The sequence below is a fragment of the Rhinoderma darwinii genome, chromosome 8 (genome assembly GCF_050947455.1).
Source record: "Rhinoderma darwinii isolate aRhiDar2 chromosome 8, aRhiDar2.hap1, whole genome shotgun sequence".
In the NCBI taxonomy this organism is placed as follows: Eukaryota; Metazoa; Chordata; class Amphibia; order Anura; family Rhinodermatidae; genus Rhinoderma; species Rhinoderma darwinii.
The window spans coordinates 28,516,666-28,541,615 of NC_134694.1; positions in this window are offsets into that span (position 1 = coordinate 28,516,666).

The following is a 24,950-nucleotide window of genomic DNA, read 5'->3' on the forward strand; positions in this document are numbered from 1 at the left end:
TCAAGTTGTCGTTCCCTGAGACGTCGGTCAAGTCGTACCGCTAAAGCCATAACCTGGTCTAGGGAGTCAGAAGAGGGATAGCTAACTAGCAGGTCTTTCAGGGCGTTCGACAGACCCAACCTAAACTGGCACCTTAAGGCAGGGTCATTCCTCCGAGAAGCTACGCACCACTTCCTAAAGTCAGAACAATACTCCTCAACAGGTCTCTTACCCTGACGTAAGGTCACCAGCTGACTCTCGGCAAAGGCAGTCCTGTCAGTCTCGTCATAAATGAGTCCGAGAGCAGAAAAGAAAAGATCAACGGAGGAAAGTTCAGGGGCGTTAGGAGCTAAGGAGAAGGCCCACTCTTGGGGCCCTTCCTGGAGCCGGGACATAATTATACCCACCCGCTGGCTCTCAGAACCTGAGGAGTGAGGCTTTAAACGAAAGTAGAGCCTACAACTCTCCCGAAAGGAGAGAAAAGTCCTCCGGTCCCCTGAGAACCGGTCAGGCAACTTGAGGTGGGGTTCAAGAGGTGAGGTGAGGGGCACTACCATGGTAGCGTCAGGCTGGTTGACCCTCTGAGCCAGGGCCTGGACATGTAGGGAGAGACCCTGCATTTTCTGAGCCAGGGTCTCAAGGGGGTCCATAGTAGTGTCAGGGACCAGGGTAGACTAGGTATAGGGCTTGTGATTATGTAATGATGGGGTAGGGAAACAGACAGGTGAGCCCTAATCTACCCGCCACTCTGTCCCTGCCTACTTGCAACGACCCGCCCTAGGCGACGGGGTACAACTGGGCGACGGTCCCTACGCTCAGTAAGTGCACGAGACGAACAGACAAGGGTATACAAAGCTAAGGGAAAAGGGGCAGTTGCCCACGGCAACACCGTGAGCAACAAGAGAGGTGAACGAGCCGAGTCAAACCAGGAATGTACGAGGTACCAAACGCAGAGCAGAAGAGTAGTCAGTAAGCCAGGGTCAGTATGGAGCAGGGTCAAATAGTTAGGAGCTGTAGCAGGGCCAGGAAACCACACGAGAAGAATCACAAGCAAAGGAGGAACAGGAAAGGCAGGTATAAATAGACAGAAGGCGGGAACTAGCTCCGTCTGGCCAGGCTGCGATAGGCTCTCCCACTCCTAAGCCTGCCATCCTGAGTGGTGGAAGATGGAGTCAGTCTCAGAGACATAGACTCAGGTGCAGACTGATTACCTATGGGAGTATACACAGAAGTTGTGCCTGGCAGATACTTTACAGATAGGATTTATTTTTTGTGAAACGGCATCTCCCAGCATATCCTCACCATAGTTCGGGCTATGCTGGGAGCTGTAGTTTTACGCCATACACACCTATACGGCAGGGGTTGCACTAAATTGAGCTGTATTTGTTCTGGGGCTGTATATATGTACCGAGCTTGGTTCTGGTGTTGTGTATAGAACCATATTGCTTGTGAAATGTACAAATAATTTTATGCTTGCGTTCCATAAAAAGAAATGACACGTCGATTGGTAGAGAAAACAAACACGGCGAGGGGGAAGGAGATGTCGGGAAAGAGGTTGGGGGGGGGCGCCAAACTGAATCTTTGCCCCAGGTGCTGGAGAACCTAGCTACGTCTCTGACCTATCCACACCTATCCACTGCTGGGACCTCCACCAATCATGAGAACCGGGGTCCTGAACCCCCTCGATCGCAGTAAGGAGGACATTGAATGGAGCGACAGTCGAGCATGCGCACTGCAGTTCCATCCAAAGTCTATGGGAATGACGGAAACAGCCAAGCACAGCACATCAAATGCTCGACCTTCGCTCCAGGAATGTGGGATTCGGGCCCTGGTTCTTGTCATGAGTTGAGGGCTCAGTGGTGGGGTCCCGAGCCATCAGAATATTATCACCTAACCTTTGTTTAGGTCATAATTGTCGATTCTGTTACAACCCTTTAGGTTTTCTTATCATGTCAAGTCATTAAAAATGTCAGTTTCTCAGTACTACCATCTTCTGGGAAAGCTAGGTGAAAACCAAAATTCCTACACTTCATCTACCAAATGTGTTGTCACCTAGTTTTCCTACAAGTAACAACAAATCTGTCCGTTTATGAATTTTTTAACTTATATATCCTTCCTTCCCAGATCATTACATACCAAGGCAGAACTGCCACTTAGGATTCAAAGAAAACTATGTGATTACATTTGTAGGAGCTGTAAGGGCAGAAACATCAACTGTCACCCAGCTTTCCCAGAAAGAGATACAGAGGTGGATATACCACAGAGAACAAGGCCCATCACATTCTACTGTCTATTTGATTGCAACTGGAGAAGAAAGAAAAAAAACGCACGGCGCCACATAGTGCAGATCACCAAAAATAATGGAATAAAACAGAGAAAAGTCAATTGAGCTCACCTCTTGGCGTTGTGACTCGGCCTGATGAAGACGCTGGTTTAGCATTGAAACGCGTAGTCTTTTGCAATAAATTATTTATTTTTGTATTTCACAACACTGGAACTGCTTCTACCTTTATTACCAGCAGCGCCGTTTATGGTCCACCAATTTTGTCTTCCTGCAAATATTTGATCGCAAGTAAATGTCATGTATAGTTGCCAACATTTGGAATTTTTTTCCAGGGACACTAAGGGTGCGACACCTTTGATGGGTGTGTCTTATGGGGCGTTGCTTATATTGTGGGTGTGTCTACGGGGCGTGGCTTTCTTTCCAGAATTTCTACATACAAATAAACTAACAAGAAATGTTGCACTAGTTTGGGTGACCACTACTATGGTGGCCAGTAGCTCCCTGGTGTCCAGTTGTTTAAAAGCAGGTGATGTCTCACTTTATCACTAGGGGTAGGTAATATGTGCTGACCTCTACTGGCATCGTAAAAAGAACAGCGTAGAAAGTGCCACACTCAGTGCTCCTTGTAGATGGTGCTCTACACTGCACCGGCTTAGAAACACGCCAATCCTCTTTCCTTGTTGATTCTCCGAACAAAAGCCATAATGCACTGGAAAAAACATTTGGATTTCTTATGGACTCTGGCACTATGAGTGATATTGATATTCTATATATTATTTGCACATAAGTAATTTAAATGTAATCCTTTTCTATAAAGTAACAAAGCTTTTGCAAAGAAAATTGAAGTTGCATCGTGCTTTCTTTCATTGATTGCTGTTTTCTGAAAATCGGAAGAATCTCATTTGTAACATCCAAACCCAACTTGACACTACTCACATCGGGTCAAACTATTTACTGTTTTTCCAAAATAAAGTCACTTTTGAGGGTTTCCACTATTATAGCCATTCAGGTGCTTTCGAAATGCACCCACAAAACAATCCAGTGAAATTTGAGTACCAAGAGGTTTCTAATATATAGGGCCATCAAAGCCACTTCAGAACTGTACTTGTCTCTAAGAAAATAGATTTTGAAAATTTTCTTGAAAACGTGAGAAATTGCTACTAAATATATAAGCCTTGTAACGTCCTAAAAAAATAACAGAACGTTCAAACATTATGCCAACATAAAGTAGACATACGGGAAATGTTAACTAGTAACTATTTTGTGTAGTATTAATATTTGTCTTACAAGCAGATACATTTAAACTTACAAAGATACCCATTTTTCCAAATTTTCTCTAAATTGAATATGTAAAAACATTCCAAAATTGTTACCGCATAAAGTGACACATGTCAGATTTGAAAAAAGGGTTTGTGTCTACAAGGACAAAACTGTCTGTATCTCCAAGAGGTTAAACACGACAGAGTGCCTTCCCTATTACATAATTACATAGTTACATAGTTAGTACGGTTGAAAAAAGACTCGTCCATCAAGTTCAACCAAGGGATGGGAAAAGGGAAGGTCAAAATTTCTGCACATAGGAGCTAATATTTTTTTGTTCTAGGAAATTATCTAAGTCTTTTTTAAAGCCATCTACTGTCCCTGCGGTGACCAGCTCTTGCGTTAGACTATTCCATAGATTCACAGTTCTCACAGTAAAGAAGGCTTGTCGTCTCTGCAGGTTGAACCTTTTTTTCTCAAGACGGAGGGAGTGCCCCTTTGTTTTTTGAGGGGGTTTTACATGGAACAGGATTTCACCATATTTTTTGTATGTGCCATTAATATATTTATATAAGCTAATCATGTCCCCCCTTAGTCGTCTTTTTTCAAGGCTAAATAGTTTTAAAACTTTTAATCTTTCCTCATAACTTAGATTCTCCATGCCCCTTATTAGCTTCGTTGCTCTTCTTTGTATTTTTTCTAACTCCAGGGCATCCTTTCTATGAACTGGAGCCCAGAACTGAACTGTATATTCTAGATGAGGCCTTACTAATGCTTTGTAAAGTGGTAATATTACATCCCTGTCCCGTGAGTCCATGCCACTTTTAATACACGACAATATCCTGCTGGCCTTTGAAGCAGCTAATTGACATTGCATACTGTTATTTAGTTTATGATTTACAAGTACACTCAGATCCTTCTCAACTAGTGAATCCCCCAGTGTAGCTCCCCCTAGGACATATGATGCATGCAGGTTGTTGGTACCCAGATGCATAACTTTACATTTATCTACATTAAACTTCATTTACCAACTGGATGCCCCAACACTTAGTTTGTTTAAATCCGCTTGCAATTCATGAACATCTTCCATAGACTAAACTATATTACATAGCTTGGTGTCATCTGCAAAAATAGAAATAATGCTATTAATCCCATCCCCTATATCATTAATAAATAAGTTGAATAATAGTGGTCCCAGCACTGAACCCTGGGGTACACCACTTATAACCGGGGACCATTCAGAGTAGGAATCATTGACCACAGCTCTCTTGATACGGTCCTTGAGCCAATTCTCTATCCAATTACAAACTATACTATCTAAACCTATAGTCCTTAATTTACCTATTAGACGTCTATGAGGGACAGTGTCAAATGCCTTTGCAAAGTCCAAAAACACTATATCCACAGCGGTCCCTCTATCTAGGCTTCTGCTCACCTCTTCATAAAAACATATCAGGTTAGTTTGACAAATTCTGTCCTTAGTAAAACCGTGCTGGCTGTCACTTATAATACTATTTTTTGTCACATAATCCTGTATATAGTCCCTCAATAGCCCCTCAAACATTTTCCCCACGATGGATGTTAAGCTTACTGGTCTATAACTACCCGGGGAAGACCTAGAGCCTTTTTTGAAAATAGGCACCACATTTGCCCTGTGTCAGTCCCTTGACACTATACCAGTCACTAGAGAATCTCTGAATATTATGAAGAGGGGGACTGAAATAACTGAACTAAGCTCTCTAACAACTCTAGGGTGTAACCCATCTGGTCCTGGGGCCTTGTGCACATTTATTTTATTTAATTTAGCTTGGACCATATCTACATTCATCCAATTCAGTATATCAACTGATATATTAACAGCGCTGGCACCGGCTATATCAGCATTTCTTCTGTTGTATATACAGAGCTAAACAATCCATTTAGTATTGATTTGAGTTGATATACCAAACCAACATGGAAAGGCAGAGCTTGAGATTCTCCATGTGCGCACACAATACAGTAGATCATATAATGTCCAGTTCTAATGTTATTGCCATTTTGTTCTTCTCAGCAGGAATCCAGCAATTGGCGTCTCCTTCTCATTACGTCCTCTTCTGGCTATCTACTTAAAGAGGTGAAAGCTGAACCTTCTCGTTTTCACAAACTTTGCAATCCCCCCTCCCCCATCAGTGGAGAATCTCATTTTGGCCCGCAGTGACTGTAATGGAGATTAAAATGTTTCTAGTCTGCATTACTAATTATTGTGATTATACAGACAGAATAAGACCTTGCTGTCCAATGTCTGCCCACCACCTTTGCTTTGCCTACACTTAGGAAACATTACGTAGTAAGGAGGAAAATTGCTGCTGTTAGCACTTTTACAGTTCTATGTTACAGTCTGATCAGATTGGAAAAATTAGTTACAGGCCAAGAAAAACCACAAAACAATCCTGTGGCAGACAGGAGTCTCTGCCACCGCACTGTGAACGCCAAAAAAAACCAGAACATGAGAGGAAATGTAATGCAGAGCCAAAACTGAGCTCTGCTAAGGATACAGTCATAGATTTCCCTGCCTGAGCACATCCAAAGCAAAATGATAGCAGTCAACATCCAATACAAACTATTCATTTTGCAAACATTTCAGAACAAATTAACTTATTTGTGAAGAGAAAAACCTGGAACATTAAATCTTTTAAGTTACACATATTAAACACTGGATTTAGCCCAATTTATTGCATACAATGCTTTTGTTTAGTGTTTGAACTGAATTAAAGGAATATTTATGGGACTATAATATTGATAACCTATCCTTAGGTTAGGCCATCAATATCAGATCGGTGGGGATCCGACTCCCGAACAGCTTGCTAAAGGAGCCACAACGCCATGTCCCCTTAATTGCTTACAAGTCACAGCGCCATACATTTAGTAGTGGCTGTGCCTGGTACTGCAGCTTACTGCAGCTCAGTCCCATTCAAGTGACAATAGCACTTGAGTAGCAGCATGCAATAATATTATTTTTTTATAACATTTTTTTTATTTAAAATGTTGCAAACAGATTAAATTATACATTGATATATCATCTCAAATGTACAATGACAGTAATACAGTCAATTACAGATAGAATAAAGCACAGAGTGCTGTAGCAACAAGAAGTGTTTTCTTTTCATAAAACCATCAATAAAAGAAATAATATAACCTATTGTCCATGCCGTTATATAGATATACGAGTAGGTAGAGAGCGAAGGAAGCATCAGAGTGAATCAGTGAGTGTTAGTACCAGAAACTTCAGAAAATTATTCAGGAGTCCTCCACATCAATACTCAGCAGTTCCCAACCATACGCCCCATACTTTATCGAATTTATCAGGGCAACCCCGATGCTGGAACACTAATTGATTGTAGGATATAACAGTATTCACAAGTGTTTTCCACAGCGAGAGTGTTGGTGGTCTGTCTGCCAACCAGTGCATCGCTATGACTTTCCTGGCAAAAATAAAGATTCTCTGACGAATATGCAGGTATATTGTTCCTCATCTAAAATGCCAAACAGAGCAACTGTAGGGAAGTGGGTATATGGACAGAGGAAAGTGATGCAAGGAAATGAAATACTCATGTCCAAAAGGTAGAGATGTAGGGGCAGCCCCACACAAGGTGCCAGAAATTCGCCTCCAGGCGATGGCATCTATTGCATGCCAAAGTGGGCGCTCTGCCCATTTTATGTATTCTAGTGGGTGTTAAGTAGGCCTGATGTATAACACACAGCTGAATAAGTTTGTTGTTAACTGCTGGAGAGACTGTCAGGTGAGAACTTAATACATCAGTCCTATCATAAGGGGTGAGTTACGGGATCTGCAATAACCATTTATCGTATACTGGCAACAGCGTTGAGGTTACTTTAGCTGACAATAAATGAGTGTACAACGCAGATATGAGGCCTTTAGGACCCCGTGATTTCAGTATACCAATTATAGGGTACATAGATATTGTAATAGTATGGGGTGGGAATTGGGACTGAATAGCATGTCGAAGTTGAAGGTATCTGTACCATTGCAGTTGGGGGAGATGGTGAACCTCCTGCAATTTAATTAATGTGAGAAATGATCCGTCTCTGAAAACATCTCCGACCTTCACCACAACCAGGCATTGCCAGAATTAAGGGTCTGGCACAGTCTTTAGGGATGGTAAAGTGGGGTTATGCCATATGAGTAAATCTGGGAGAGTATCTTGAAAATGCAGCAAAGCCTTAGATGTGCACCACACCACCAAGGCAACCTTACGTAGGGGGAGCAACGCAGTCGGTCTTGTAAACTGAGGGTATTCAAAATAACTGATTAAACTGTTCCCAGCTACCAAGTAGGCCTGGAAATGAGTTGAGTCTATTGTAACAACGGTGTATCTATTAACCAATCCCGTAATCCACGTAATTGGCCCGCTATGTAATATATGTACAAATCCGATAAGGCCATTCCCTCCTCAAGCTTAGGGCACTGTAGGGAACAAACGGGAAGAGCCCCAATTGAATGTAATGAGCTAGGATTTTACTGGACGGATGTATGATTGAGGGACCGAGATCGGCATATGTTGCTGTCTGTACAGGCATTTGGGCTGAATGACTATTTTCACCAGGTTAATGTGTCCCGCTACCGACAAAGGCAGCTTAGCCCAAAGCTTCAACTTCAATCCTATATGAGTTAATAGTTGGTCAAGAGTTTCAGCTTTCACATCAGCATGATCAAGAACAATAGTGTTTCCCAAATATGTGAATTTACCTACTACAGCTAGCCCGCATTGGGATACTAAAGGATCTGTGTGTGGATTACTGGCCGTATACATTATAGCTGATTTCTGCCAATTAACCCGTAGCCAAGAAAACCGCGAGAATAAATCAAGCAAATGGATAGCATGACCAAAAGACGCATTGGGATTGCATAGAAAGAGGACAATGTCTTCTGCATATTGGCCCACCACACTCGTTTTTCCTCCTCACTGAACCCCCATGCATTACTATTCTTAAATGACGGAAACCTTGACAGAACCCCGGTGGACGCCATTTAAATCAATTGGGGGCTGTTCGGATCCATCATACGACAGGTCCGACACAGCGTTATTGCTTCTGTTATAAACGTATAAATACTGTCTCTAGTTAATCTACTTGCAATAGTGAAAAACATAAGAAACGGAAACTGGAAGGCACCATGGAAGAAAGAATCAGTGGTTCAGACTAATATTTGCTCAAGCTATACATCTAACTCCATCCTTAAATGATAGACTTGTGTCTAGAAGTAGAAATAGACAACGTAGCCAGAAAAGTAGTGGAACTTAAGAGCAAACTTTGTCATGGCCATAATTCAAACATATAAAAATATAAAACGAGTTAGGTTGAAGACACCATAGCATTACACTGCCAATTGATTTAGGTTGGAGCTGTGTAATGCTCCGTTTCACCTGTAGTGGTGCTGCAGCATAATCAAGCACTTGCTGCAAGGTTCTTCAATAGATGACAGCTGATTGCTGGAGGACTAAGCACATTACATCCTATCAGCCTAACGTTGAGGGACTGAATAGAAAGGTGTTGTCCAAAGGCGACAACAATGATTTTTTTTCCAGAGTTGCGATATTTGCAGCATAATTGCTGTGATTACGCCGCAAAAGTCGCAACACTTGGCTTTCTGAATCAGGTTTTGCATCTCCATCGAATTCATTGGGGAAAACCCGCAACAGAAAATCAACAAAAATTAAATTTAATTCTGCACCGCAGGTCAATTTATTAACGTTTACACTGTGGTTTTTTTCTGCAGCGTGGGTATGGGATTTTCTATTTCCGCACAGAATTCCATTGCGGAAATTCTGTAGGAACTGGATGCTGCCTGACCCAGCTTTTCTACTCATCCTTGGTTGTGAGGTAACTTATACTATGCTATAAATTCCCTCTTTGTAACACTACTTTAAAACCCCTTTAAGAACCAGTGAATCTCCATAATAAGAGTTCCCATCATAAGCTTCAAAACGAAATCCAGTATTCAAAGATAAATATACATGTTTGTACTGCTTGCACCACACATTACCATATATTTTGTATCCCTAATAGTAACAACATGTACCCTAGATATACAGTATTTACATATTTTAGTTTAGACATAAACAATAAAAGAAAAAAACATTTTTTTTTTGCTTGTTTTCTCAAAATGAAATGAATAGTTAATAAACATTTACATATACATAGCCCAAAAAGGAACATATAAAAAGTACAACTTCATACAGCTGTTTGACATTTTGGAAGGCCAACATGGTAAAACAAAATTCCCATTCTGCTGACATTATCCAAAGAATCAACCACCTAGCTAGAGGCACTGAAGTCCTGGGGCCAGTACCTTGACCCCAAGTCCTAGAAAAGGGTAGTCCTATAAACAGAGCAGATTCTAGCTTTTCTGTTGCCTGAGGCGAAAATTGAAATGGAGCCCCCCAGATCTTGATTGACATACCCTGGCTGTGCTACATCTCTAGCAGCCTCACAAAATAAATAAACATACCAACCATTTCGCTGCAGATCATACAGTAACTACAGTACTGATTAGAGGCAGAATAAACATTTACATTAAGCGACTCATGGGTGACGTCTTTTCAGATTCTAGTTGTTCTTTTTCTCTTTTCTTCGCAATCCGATCCAGACCTCTATGATTACTTCTCCCGGCTACGGTACATTTCTGCAGTTTTCCGCTACGATGTTGTAAAGGATCTGCCAGGCACAACTTCTGTGGATACGCCCATAGGTAATCAGTTTGCACCTGAGTCTCAGTCTCTGAGACTGACTCAATCTTCCACCACTCAGGATGGCAGGCTTAGGAGTGGGAGAGCCTATTGCAGCCTGGCCAGACGGAGCTAGCTCCCGCCCTCTGTCTATTTATACCTGCCTTTCCTGTTCCTCCTTTGCTTGTGATTCTTCTCGTTTGGTTTCCTGGCCCTGCTGCAGCTTCTGAACTATTTGACCCTGCTTCATACTGACCCTGGCTTGTTTACTACTCTCCTGCTCTCCGTTTGGTACCTCGTACACTCCTGGTTTGACTCGGCTTGTTCACTACTCTCCTGCTCTGCGTTTGGTACCTCGTACACTCCTGGTTTGACTCGGCTCGTTCACCACTCTTGTTGCTCACGGTGTTGCCGTGGGCAACTGCCCCATTTCCCTTAGCTTTGTGTACCCTTGTCTGTTTGTCTCATGCACTTACTGAGCGTAGGGACCGCCGCCCAATTGTACCCCGTCGCCTAGGGCGGGTCGTTGCAAGTAGGCAGGGACAGAGTGGCGGGTAGATTAGGGCTCACTTGTCCGTTTCCCTACCCCTATCATTACATAAGTAATCTCTTAAAATCTCATTTATGAAATTCTGGAAGACCGCAGGAGCATTACACAACCCAAAGGGCATGACGAGGTATTCGAAATGACCCTCGGGCGTGTTAAACGCAGTCTTCCACTCATCCCCCTCTTTGATGCGGATAAGGTTATACGCCCCCCGTAGATCAAACTTAGAGAACCATTGGGCCCCCTGAACCTGATTAAAGAGATCAGGAATCAAAGGAAGGGGATACTGGTTCATTACAGTGACCTTATTCAAGTTACGGTAGTCAATGCATGGCCTAAGACCACCGTCCTTCTTCCCTACGAAGAAGAAGCCAGCACCTACCGGAGAAGTAGAGGGGTGAATGTAACCCTTGGCCAGGCATTCCTGGATATACTCTCTCATGGCTTCACGTTCGGGACAAGAAAGATTAAATATCCTACCCTTAGGGAGCTTAGCTCCTGGAACCAATTCGATAGCGCAATCGTATTCTCTATGAGGAGGTAACACTTCGGAGGCCTCCTTAGAGAAAACATCAGCGAAGTCCTGAACAAACTCAGGTAGCGTGTTCACCTCCTCAGGGGGAGAAATAGAATTAACAGAAAAACATGACGTCAAGCATTCATTACCCCATTTGGTAAGCTCCCCAGTATTCCAGTCAAACGTAGGATTATGCAACTGCAACCAGGGAAGACCTAGAACCAAATCGTACGATAATCCCTGCATCAACAGTACAGAGCACTGCTCCAAATGCATGGAGCCAACAAGGAGTTCAAAAACAGGGGTATGCTGTGTAAAATAACCATTAGCAAGAGGAGTGGAGTCGATACCCACTACCGGGACAGGTTTAGGCAAATCAATCAAAGGCATAGCTAGAGACATAGCAAATTCCACAGACATGATATTAGCAGAAGACCCTGAATCCACGAAGGCACTGCCGGTAGCAGACCTACCACCAAAAGAGACCTGAAAGGGAAGCAAGATTTTATTACGTTTCATATTTACGGGAAATACCTGTGCGCCCAAGTGACCTCCCCGATGATCACTTAGGCGCGGAAGTTTTCCGGCTGCTTATTCTTACGCCTAGTACAGGTGTTCACTTGATGCTTGTCATCCCCACAATAGAAGCAGAGACCATTTTTGGGTCAAATCCTCACTCCTCATGAATTCCGCATGGACCCCGCCAAGGTCCAGGCTGTGGCGGAATGGGTCCAACCTGCCTCCCTGAAGGCGTTACAGTGTTTCTTGGGGTTCGCTAATTATTACAGGAGATTTATTGCTAACTTCTCGGTCATCGCTAAGCCTCTTACGGACCTCACTCGCAAAGGTGCTGATCTCCTCCACTGGCCTCCTGAGGCTGTCCAGGCTTTTGAGGTCCTTAAGAAGTGCTTTATCTCGGCCCCGGTGCTGGTTCAGCCCAACCAAATTGAGCCATTTATCGTGGAAGTTGACGCATCCGAGGTGGGAGTGGGGGCTGTCTTGTCCCAGGGTACCAGGTCCCTCACCCATTTCCGTCCCTGTGCCTACTTTTCCAGGAAGTTTTCGCCCACTGAGAGTAACTATGATATTGGCAACCGCGAACTCTTAGCCATTAAATGGGCATTTGAAGATTGGCGCCACTTCCTGGAGGGGGCTAGGCAGAAGGTAACGGTCCTTACCGACCACAAGAATCTGGTTTTCCTAGAATCTGCCCGGAGGCTAAACCCGAGACAAGCTCGATGGGCGCTATTTTTTACCATATTCAACTTTTTGGTTATTTATAGGGCTGGGTCTAAAAATATTAAGGCCGATGCACTGTCGCGTAGCTTCATGGCCAGCCCTCCTTAGGAGGAAGTTCCTGCTTGTATTTTGCCTCCTGGTATAATCATTTCTTCTATTGATTCTGATTTAGAAATTGCGGCTGATCAAGTTCAGCTCCCGGGAACCTTCCTGAGGACAAGCTGTTTGTTCCCCTGCAATTCCGGCTAAGGGTACTTAGGGAAAATCATGACTCCGCACTATCTGGTCATCCAGGCGTACTGGGTACCAAACAGCTCATTGCCAGAAACTATTGGTGGCCTGGGTTGCCTAAAGACGTTAAGGCCTACGTCGCCTAGGGCGGGTCGTACCATTTCTAGGTCCAAGACTCCCAGGTCCCGACCAGCGGGCTTACTACGTTCTTTGCCCATTCCCCAGAGACCTTGGACCCATATCTCCATGGATTTTATCACCGATTTGCCTCCATCTCAAGGCAAGTCGGTGGTGTGGGTTGTAGTAGACCGCTTCAGTAAGATGTGCCACTTTGTGCCCCTCAAGAAACTACCCAATGCCAAGACGTTAGCTACCTTGTTTGTCAAACACATCCTGCGCCTCCATGGGGTCCCTGTCAATATTGTTTCGGACAGAGGGGTACAATTTGTTTCATTGTTTTGGAGAGCCTTCTGTAAAAAGTTGGAGATTGATCTGTCCTTCTCCTCTGCCTTCCATCCTGAAACTAATGGCCAAACTGAGAGGACTGATCAATCTCTAGAACAATATTTAAGGTGTTTTATCTCTGACTGTCAATATGTGTGGGTCTCATTCATTCCCCTCGCCGAATTTTCCCTCAATAACCGGGTCAGTAACTCGTCAGGGGTCTCCCCCTTTTTCTGTAATTTTGGGTTTAATCCACGGTTCTCCTCCGTTTCACCTGGTAGTTCCAACAATCCCGAGGTAGAGGTCGTTCATTGGGAACTGTGCTCAGTCTGGGCCCAGGTTCAGAAGAACCTAGAGGCGTCCCAGAGCGTACAAAAAACTCAGGCTGATAGAAGACGTTCTGCTAACCCCTTGTTTATGGTCGGGGATCTGGTGTGGTTATCGTCTAGGAACTTGCGCCTTAAGGTCCCGTCCAAGAAGTTTGCTCCCCGGTTTATTGGGCCGTATAAGGTCATTGAAGTCCTCAATCCTGTCTCCTTCCGACTGGAGTTGCCCCCATCTTTTCGTATACACGACGTGTTTCATGCCTCCCTCCTTAAACGCTGCTCCCCGTCCTTAGCTCCCTCAAGGAAACCTCCTGTTCCCGTTCTCACCCCTGAGGGGGTGGAATTCGAGGTGGCCAAGATTGTGGACAGCAAGATGGTCCAAGGCTCCCTCCAGTACCTGGTCCATTGGAGAGGATACGGGCCTGAGGAGAGGACTTGGGTACCCGCCCGGGATGTTCACGCTGGGGTATTTGTCAGGAAGTTCCACCTTTGTTTCCCCAATAAACCAGGTCCACTTAGAAAGGGTCCGGTGGCCCCTCATAAAAGGGGGAGTACTGTAAAGGATCTGCCAGGCACAAATTCTGTGGATACGCCCATAGGTAATCAGTCTGCACCTGAGTCTCAGTCTCTGAGACTGACTCCATCTTCCACCACTCAGGATGGCAGGCTTAGGAGTGGGAGAGCCTATCGCAGCCTGGCCAGACGGAGCTAGCTCCCGCCCTCTGTCTATTTATACCTGCCTTTCCTGTTCCTCCTTTGCTTGTGATTCTTCTTGTGTGGTTTCCTGGCCCAGCTACAGCTTCTAACTATTTGATCCTGCTCCATACTGACCCTGGCTTACTGACTACTCTCCTGCTCTGCGTTTGGTACCTCGTGCACTCCTGGTTTGACTCGGCTCGTTCACCACTCTTGTTGCTCACGGTGTTGCCGTGGGCAACTGCCCCATTTCCCTTAGCTTTGTGTACCCTTGTCTGTTTTTCTCGTGCACTTACTGAGCGTAGGGACCGCCGCCCAGTTGTACCCCGTCGCCTAGGGCGGGTCGTTGCAAGTAGGCAGGGACAGAGTGGCGGGTAGATTAGGGCTCACTTGTCCGTTTCCCTACCCCTATCATTACATATGTCTTCAGTTACTCACTTTTCAAACATTTCTGCACCTATAAACGAAGATAAAATTCTCATGGTGCCACACACTATGCCCCTAAATATAATACTGCCATACACTGCACCTCTAATTATAATAGAATCATACACTATTTCCCTGATTATAATAGCAGCATACACTGTGCCCCCCACACACAGTGCCCCCTGTAGATAGTGCCCCCCATTGAGCCCACTGTAGACAGTGCCCCACATAGAGCCCCCAGTAGACAGTGGCCCACATAGAGCCCCCAGTAGACAGTATCCCACATACATAGTGCTCCCTATAGAGCCTCCTGTAGATTCTGCCCCCATAGAGCCCCTGTAGATAGTGCCCCCCATAGATAGTGCCCTACATCAATCCCCCTGTAGATAGTGCCCCCCATAGATCCCCTGTAGATAGTAGCCCCTGTAGATAGTGCCCCACATACAGCCCCCTGTAGATAGTGCCCCATATATAGCCCCCTATAGATAGTGCCCCACATATAGCCCCCTATAGATAGTGCCCCACATATAGCCCCCCTGCAGATAGTGCCCCACATATAGCCCCCTGTAGATAGTTCTTCACATATAGCCCCCACATATAGCCCCCTGTAGATAGTGCCCCACATATAGCCCCCCTGTAGATAGTGCTCCACATATATCCCCCAACATATAGCCCCCACATGTAGATAGTGCTCCACATATAGCATCCCCTGTACATAGTCTCCACATTTAGCCCCCTGTAGATAGTGCTCCACATATAGCCCCCTGTAGATAGTGCTACACATATAGCCCCCTGTAAATAGTGTTCCACATATAGCCCCTCACACTATTAACAGAAAACAAAACTTTACATACTCACCTAAACCTGTTCCCGCGCCGTCCTCTTGCAATGCAGGCCTGCTCTTTTCTGAGCAGGTCTGCTGGGGCTTAACGACGCAAGCAGCGCGAGTGGCAGGGACTGAATGCATTATACATGTAATTAATTATACATGTAATTGTATCTGCGCGTCTATAGACGCAGGTACAATTATAGTGCAGGAGGGGGTGGCGGCGGCTGGTTTCAGTGGCAGATGCTCATCTCGCCTCATGGACGGTGTAGCCCTGGCTATAAGTGAATTGTACCACCAGTTGGTTCTTTCTCTCGATATCTAAGCTCCGGTTCATATAAAGGATGCCCTGAAGTTGGAAAAAATACAAAGAAGTGCAACTAAACTAATAAGGGACATGGAGTATCTAAGTTATGAGGAAAGATTAAAATAATTCAACTTATTTAGCCTTTAAAAGAGATGCCAAAGTGGGGACATGATTAACTTATAACTTATAGTGAAAACCTGTTCCATGTAAAATCCCCTCAGAAGACAAAGGGGCACTTCCTCCGTCTGGAGAAAAAAAGATTCAATCTCCAGAGGCGACAAGTCTACTGTGAGAACTGTGAATCTGTGGTATAGCCGACCGCAGGAGCTGGTCACACACGGAAAGCCAAATGGAAACCATTTATCTTGACCTTTTCAATGAATTTTCGAGGGCTTTTGATGTGTGATGTCACTCTGCAGCAAGTTATCAGTCAAGATAAAGATGGCTACATCCGTAATGACGGTAATTAATTAATTATACAGTATATAGCCCAAAATGGTGCCTTTGAAAAATACAACTTATCCTGCAATAAATAAGCCCTCATACAGCTACGTCGACGGAAATTAAAAAAGTTATGGCTCTCGGAATGCAGCGACAAAAAAACCGTATAAAATCCTGCTGTCCTGAAGGCCTAAATAGGCTTGGTTCTGAAGGGGTTAAGCATGAGCAATTCCCATTCAACAGTCTATATGTGGAGAATACTAAATCACGCTGAACTTTGAGTGAATATTAAATGTTTCCACACACGGCAACAAAGCTAAATATTCGATAAATACAAGGAAAGATGTTTAACAGGATTACTTGATGATTTTTAGAATTCTAAATTAAATTTAGCCACACAGGTTCATTTTGTCTTTTTTTAGTGCATCTTAATTGTTTTCAGATACTTTTAATCTTCACTGAATGGATTTAATTTCCCAAAACGAATCCGTGTAATTATTTCATGGGTCTGTCAGACTTAACTGCCAATGGTATAATAAATTACGCTGACGTATATAAACAATTACAATATATACTGTTCACTATACGTTCTCTTGTAGAGAAGGGATTATAAGCATGCATGTAAAGAAAGAAGGGGAATTTAACTTGCACCTTAATGAATTTAGAATAAAAGACATTATATGTTCTATTCTTAGTTACTAAGACATATAATTATTTCCATGATGATACACGATAGAAAATAAAACATTTTCTATTTAAATATTTAGAATTAAAAACTGGTAGAATATTTATATAGAGTAAGGCCTCATGCACACAGCCATATTATGACTCCGTAGAGCTTTTAAAGTTTTAAGAACTGTAATACTGCACCCATAGGCGTGTATGGGACCATCCTATGCCTTCATATACCTCCGATTTTGTGTTTTTCTAAAGCTAAAGTATTCAATAGAAATAAATTGAGGCATGCTCGTTCATCTGCCATATAACAAAAATATTTTCCCCTAGAAGCATAAGGAGAATACCCCTGTAATAAAGTGCTTTACAGAGTGCCATATAGTGGGTCCCCGGGTCCCTACAACTCTGTAGTAGCTCTGTAGTGTGCTGCTTTACAGGCTCCATGCACAAAATCAGGAGTGAATGAAAGAGAAGAAGTATAAGGGTATGTTCACACGGGGCATGCATCGTATCCGCCTTGTGCACTGCAGGGAATTCCGGCTGAAAAACCGCACCAAATTGTGGCGCAGTTTTACGACTGGAATGTCTGCTGCGGAAAACTGCTCAGAAAAAAAAATGTATACTTGCCATCGTGACTCGTCCCTCTGACGACCTGACGTCATGACATTCTGCACCCTTAGGATAACGTTCCATCCCATGTGACCAATTCAGTCTGTGATTGGCTGCAGTGGTCACATGAGATGAAATGTCATCCCAGGAGACCGGCCTGGACGAAGAAACACAGAATTCTGGGTAAGCATAAGATCTCTTTTTTCTGAGTTGCGTTTTTTGTGGGGGAACCGAAGCCTTTCCGCTGCAAAAAAAACATGCAACATCTGCTATTTTTATGCAGCGTATCCGCCCTGTGGGCAACCGGCCTAAATCTTCCCAATATAGTTCCCCTGTGTTTAGTATTCACTCCTGGTTTTGGATTAAAAATACTGATGCAAAATGCTAACCAAATCTGCGATGTGCGAATAAGATCTTATGGGCCAAATCAGAAGAATATGTTTGGTTAACACAAAAAAAGGATCCAGATGTGCACTTTGAAAAAAAAATTGTAAAAAAAATTAATAGTGTATCTTCACTGTTCTATCTGATCAAACAACAAGATCATGATGGATATGGATTTTTTTTTTTTTACAATAGATCTTAATGAAAGATGGATTTACACATATGGATGTACGTTTGTATACGCTCGCACATATGTTTGATACCTGAAAGCAAAAAAGACAATGACAAACTTGTTTTGAAAAAAGGCATATGTTAACAGAAGGCAACTTTATAGAACTGTATACCAGTTGTATACATTTTATGACAGATCTGTTTGGCATGAAGTTGCATCTTTTTTTGCATTATACCATTACCCCCGAAATATGAGGTGAATGGTACGGTACATACACGTTGCTCACTTGTGACTACCTGTCTGTAGAGGCTTGTAAGATCTAAGAGAAAAAAATGCTTAACATGTGTGAGCACAGAACAGCATAAGAATAAGATATTACAGAACAATATTATAATGTAATATACAGAGAGGGCATCTGCTTGGCGAGAGGTTCACCCAATAAACCAGCAGTGGAAAAATGTACCACTGTTAGCGGTGACAGTTTATGATGTCACCACTGACTGCAGCTGGAAAGGAGGCTACATCATGGTGAAGCTGAGCAATGGTACAAGAGTCGGACCCACTAGAGTGAAAGACATTCCTCTGGTGATCCCAGGCTTTGGCAGATAAAGGGCCCCAAAGGTCCAGAAGAACACAACAGACTTTAAAGATGACTTTGGAGCCAATCACATGCCCGAGGGCATCTTTCTTATAAATTAATTCACAAATTAGAAGATAATGAATTTCGGACGGTACAGCTAGCAATCTGATAAAAGTGTAGCTGGCATTATGGTGCACTATAACAGCAAAATATGAGCCAAACTTGTGTTTCTGGAAAAAAGTGACCGACTTTTTCATATGGAACGCTTTGATGGTCCCAACATTTCCAGAGAAGATGGCAAGCCACAGATCACACCATTATAATGCAGAAGCCAAAGCCAGCCTTCAAATGTGCCAGACACAGATGACATCATACTGTAAGTTAAAGAAATTGGAAGAAAATCAGGACCAGAAATTTTGATGGTATAAAACATAGAAATCTGGTACTAGAATAACAATATTGGAACAGTTGGAGGGTCTGCATTTTTCATTCTGCTATGAAGAACTCCCTCTACTGCCTATACCCTTGTATCTAAGTTTGTATGTCTTCAGATAAGTAAATATACTTTCTTCTCAAGCACATGAGCTTGTGTTCTATAAACCACAGTACAGTATAACACATAGAACAGCATTCCTGTCCAAACCAGTTTTCTCCTATGACGGGTCCGTAAATACCGAGTGGAATATGGGTGACAAAGGACCCGTATTTACACCAGTATTTACGGGAGGTAAAAAATACGGCCGTGTGCATGGGGCCTAAAACATGAATTGAAATACAGGTTTCTATAGTGGACCTGCACTGCAGCCTCCACACCTTGTGTGCATTATACATTTGCACAAGCCTTTATAATACTAGTGGGATAAGATTTTGCTTGCCCATTCTGTGTCACATACTGGTGGTGACATTACAGGGCACACTTTAATACAGTATGTAGTCACATTTCCTCCATGATAAAACCAGTAGCAATTGTTGTAACCACTTCCCACCTTGGCATTTCAATGTATGGTGCTGGTATCTGTGACTTTACGCTCAACATCGACGCTTTCCCAATGGGACTGGGGTTTTGGCATCTGTCATAGTAAGGGCCTGATCACATCAACTCTGGTATCCGTTCATCAGTTAAATTCAACCTTACCGTTCTACGGAAAGCCAAATGGAGGCTACAGTATCGCTTCCGTTTGCATTAACATTGATTTCAATACAATTTTTTGTCTTTTAGCTGGTATCAGTTTGCCTCCGTTCCACAAGGTTTTCATTTTTTTTTCACGGAAACTATAGCTCAGTTGACTATACTATTGCTTCCGTGAGAAAAAAAAATGGAATGGAGGCAAACTGACACCAACAGAACAAAAATACCATTTAAATCAATAGTAATGCAAACGGAAGCGATAATTTCCATTTGACTTTCCGGTCTACTGCTCCTCTGACGGAAAGGTTGAACGAAACAGATGAATGGTAGCCAGCGCTGATGTAAACTGGACCTAATTTACCACTCTGCACTAACAACTAGGATCAGAGAAAACTCCAATCGTGGCTGCTTAACCCTTGAGTTGCCACATCCGATAGGGGCTCCCTTTGTCACCTCTTTGTCAGCTGATGGTTTTATAGTGACAGCCCTAGTTCTAACAAGAATAGTAGAATCCATTTGTCAGGCTCGAGATTCACGATCATTGAGAATCTTTTGTACTTTCCAGAATAAGTGCAGAAGAGAATTTTAAAGATTCACTCATCTATAGTGATTGCAAGATTGATTTGACGTTTTTAGCAAATCAGAGAGGTTTGGATTGTAAAGAATTCACAGAGAAGAGAATTTTTGAAGATTTACACATCTTTAATGAAAAGCATGGACATTTTTCAGCCCAGCTACAAATGTAAGCTAATCATAGGGCTTACTGTTTTTTAAGAATTTTCTAAGTTTTGAAAAGAAGGCAAAGATAACAAGTATAGAAAGACAGATTGGAAACCGTGCATAAAGTGCTAACTCTTGGGTTGTTATGAGCTAAGATACCCAGGGAGCCCCTGTTGCTGTGTTTTTCCATTTTGAGTTAATGGAAAGAACAGAAATGTGGTATTTTCTTCCTTATGTATTGCTTTTCTCAACTCCTCAACCCAGGGAGCCTTGGCACCAATCCAAAACCAACACTTTACCTTTAGATTCTGAGTCAGTGGAAAAACAACATGACCTTAGACAGTTTCCCTGCTGAACGGCTTGCCTCTGAAGGATGCTACGGCTCAGCAGGTATCTCAGTGCTGAAAGAAGAGTCAAATATTCATTCATCTCCTACATTTTACAAAGCTGGAAAAATCCACAATCTTTCAAAGAATACAATTTTAAAATTAAAGAAAATATGTTGGTTTTTTTTCCCTTCTAGAGTTTGGTGCCAGCAAACTTAATATAACATATCTTCTAGAATTTAACTTTTCTGAAGTTTTACCTGTTTTTAAATAACTCATATATTCATGTAGCACTTGTGAGAGTCGTGAATAGTATTGATGATTCTGGACTAGCATTCCCAGCACTAATGTATTGGTGCAATTATTAGGTAAGAGAACCAATGATGCCTCAGACTGCGCGGCTAATGAGGCTTGAACAAGGGCATTCATTTCAGACAAACAAGTCTTTATATGAAAACATGTGTTATTAGAAAGCTCTCCAGGAGGTATATTGGATTTGATAGTGTAGTCTGTGAAGAGGACCGGATAAGGATGATATAGTTAGCAAAGGGAACTTATGATCTGTGTCACCCAGGATAACATTCCTAACATGTCCAGGTAATTCCATAATGAACTTGAAAGCATCTTAGGATGTGCACTTCAATGTTACCAGGCGATATTCTTAATTGATAGCGGAAAGGTGTTTTAGACATGAATATAGGAAAGGGTTCTTTACAGTCAGGGTCAATTTACACATTGCGTAAATAATGTGGTTTTTCCGCAATGGAATTTGTTGCGGAAAATCCGTAGCAAATACAGTAGCAGCAAAGTGGATGAGATAAAACAAACTCATCCACACGCTGCGTAAATATTGAGCGGAAAAAAATCCTCCGAATTTGACTCGCGGAGCGGAATTATATTCTGCAGCATGTCAATTGTATTTGCGTAAACTCTGCATTCTTGTTGCGTGTTTTCGCCATTGAATACTATGGGAGGTAAATCCTGCAACAAATAGCAGTTCGCAGCTCAGTAAAATAAAAACAACTCATACTTACCCAGAAGTTTGTGTTCCTCCCTCCAGTGTGGCCTTCTGGAATGACGTTTCATCTCATGTGACCGCCACAGCCAATCATAGGCTGTAGCGGCGGTCACATGGGATGAAACATCATCCCAGGAGGCCAGCCTGGCTGACGTCAGAGGGCCGGCCTCCTGGGGTGACACTTCATCCCATGTGACCGCCGCTACAGCCATTAACAGGTAGAAGCGGTCTCTTGGGATGAAATGTCACCCCAGGAGACCGGCCTGCTAGCAGATGGTTAAGTGCTGCAGTTTTCCGCAGCGGACATTCCGGGCAAAAAACTGCACAACAGTTTGCTGCGCTTTTTTGCCCGGAATTCCCTGCGCCGCACAAGGCGGATACGCTGCGTGCTTTTACACAGCGTATTCGCACCGTGTAAACTTGGCCTAAAAGTAGTCACACTATGGAATGTCCTACCCCAAGAGGTTGTATAGCAGATACTATGACAGCATTCAAATAAAACTAAGATGCTTCTCTAGTGACAAATGGCATTAAGGGATATAAATTATTTAGCAATGAATGATGTATAATTGTTCTGTGAAAGGTTGAACTTGATGGACATTTCTTTTTTTAATGTAACTGTGTAACTACTGTATGTTATTAGCTTGACTCACATGCAGGCTGCACTAAATTTATTTGAATATGTGGAGTAGGAAGAGACTTGAATTACGATAGATAGATAGATAGATAGATAGATAGATAGATAGATAGATAGATAGATAGATAGATAGATAGATAGATAGATAGATAGATAGATACTGTAGATTGGGGCATCAGTTGCCCTTGCTGAACAGGGTACCTTAGATGGTCCAGCACCCAAGGCTTGTGACTACCATTAATCTTAATATTAACTATATAGCAGTATTAGTTAGACAGTGTAAAACACTTTTGTTAGATTATTTTATGAATGGAGCCAGGGGCGAAACTAGGAAAGACTGGGCCCTATAGCAAACTCTTGACCGGGCCCCCCCCCCGGGTGCCGCAAGCAGCCCCCTTATAAATAGTGCCCCCTGTAGAATGTGCCATACAGCCCCCTGTAGACAGTGCTATATAGCCCCGCCTATAGACAGTGTCACACCCCATTTGTAGATAGCGCCGCACCTCCCCCTTGTAGATACTGCCATACAGCCCCCCTGTAGATATCACCATAAAGCCCCCACTGTATATAGTGCTATACAGCTCCCACTGTATACCGTGCCACACAGCCCCCCTCCCTTGTATACAGTGCCACACAGCCCCCCCTTAGTAGAAAGTGCAGCACAGCCCCCCCTTAGTAGAAAGTGACACACACAGACCCCTGTAGATTGCGGCACACTCAGCCCCCCTGTAGATAGAGCCACAGCCCTCCCCCTTGTAAATAGGGCCATACAGTTCCCCCATGTGTATAGTGCCACACAGCTCCCCCTTATGTATAGTGCCACACAGCTCCCCCTTGTGTATAGTGCCACACAGCCCCCCTTTGTGTATAGTGCCACACAGCCCCCCCCCCTGTGTATAGTGCCACACAAACCCCCCCTTGGGTATAGTGCCACAAGGCAATGGCGCATTGAGAAAGTTGTATCAGCCAGGGAGATGTCACTCAAACATGGAAAGGTGGGTTTGGAGGCAGGACTATGTGACTCTTCAGGATAGCGGCACCGCGCCATGACCCTCTAATGAGTAATCAGCATATAGTGTGTGCCGTTTTAAAAGTGTATTTTAAGGATTTTGCTGCATCTGAAAAAAACATACAAGGGAATGTTTGGAAATATTGTCAGGTCATGTATTACCGCATGGTAGCGGTTCAAGGGGTTAAAGCTACCTGACAGATTTCCATTAAATATACAATGAATTGAGAACAATTCCAACTGCCCTGCAATTTTGTTATTATAAATATATCCTATATAACTACAGATCCAGAACCAAGCTCTGACATACATACAGTACCACAACCAAGCTCAGTACATAAATACAGGGCTAGAACCAAGCTAAGTACATAAATGCAGTACCACAACCAAGATAAATACATAAATACAACACTAGAACCAAGCTCTGACATATATACAGCACCAGAACAAAGCTCAGTACATATATACAGCACTAGAACCAAGCTCAGTACATAAATACATCCCGGAACCAAACTCATTACATATATACATCCCCAGAACCAAGCTCAGTACATATATACAGCACCAGAACCAAACTCATTACATATATACACAGCACCAAGACAGATCTCATACGTATATATACAGCCCCAGAACCAAGATCAGTACTTACATACAGCATCAGAACCAAGATCAGTACATATATACAACACCAGAACAAATACAGCTCAATTTAATGCAACCCCTGCCATATAGGTTTGTACGGCGTAAAACTACAGCTCCCAGCATGGCCCAAACAATGGTAAAGATATGCTGGGAAATGCTGTTTCACAAAAAATAATCATACCACCATCATCTCGCTGCAGATCAGACAGTGACTACAATACTGATTAGAGGCAGAATAAACATTTACATTAAGTGTCTCACCAGTGACGTCTCAGATTCTAGTTCTTTCCTTCTCCCTCCGGTCCAGACATCTATGATGGATTTCTACGGGCCATGACCCATTTCTGCAGTTTTCCGCTCAGATGTCTTCAGCTTCTCACTTTTAAAACATTTCTGCACCTATAAACAAAGTTAAAATTCTCAACACCTCTAAATATAATAAAGCACCATACACTGCACCTCTAACTATAATAGCGCCATACACTGTGTCCCTGATTATAATAGTACCATACACTGTCACACACACACACACACACACACACACACCGTGCCCCCTGTAGATAGTGCCCCCATAGCCTCCTGTAGATAGAGACCACCATAGAGCCTCTGTAGATAGTGACCTACATAGAAGCCCCTGTAGATAGTGTTCTACATAGAAGCCCCTGCAGATAGTGCCCACATATGGACTCCAGAGCTGCAAGGCAATAGTGCTAACCACTGAGCCACCGTGCTGCCCTACATATAGCTTCCCCTATAGATAGTGCTCCACGTATAGCCCACCTCTGTAGATAGTGTCTC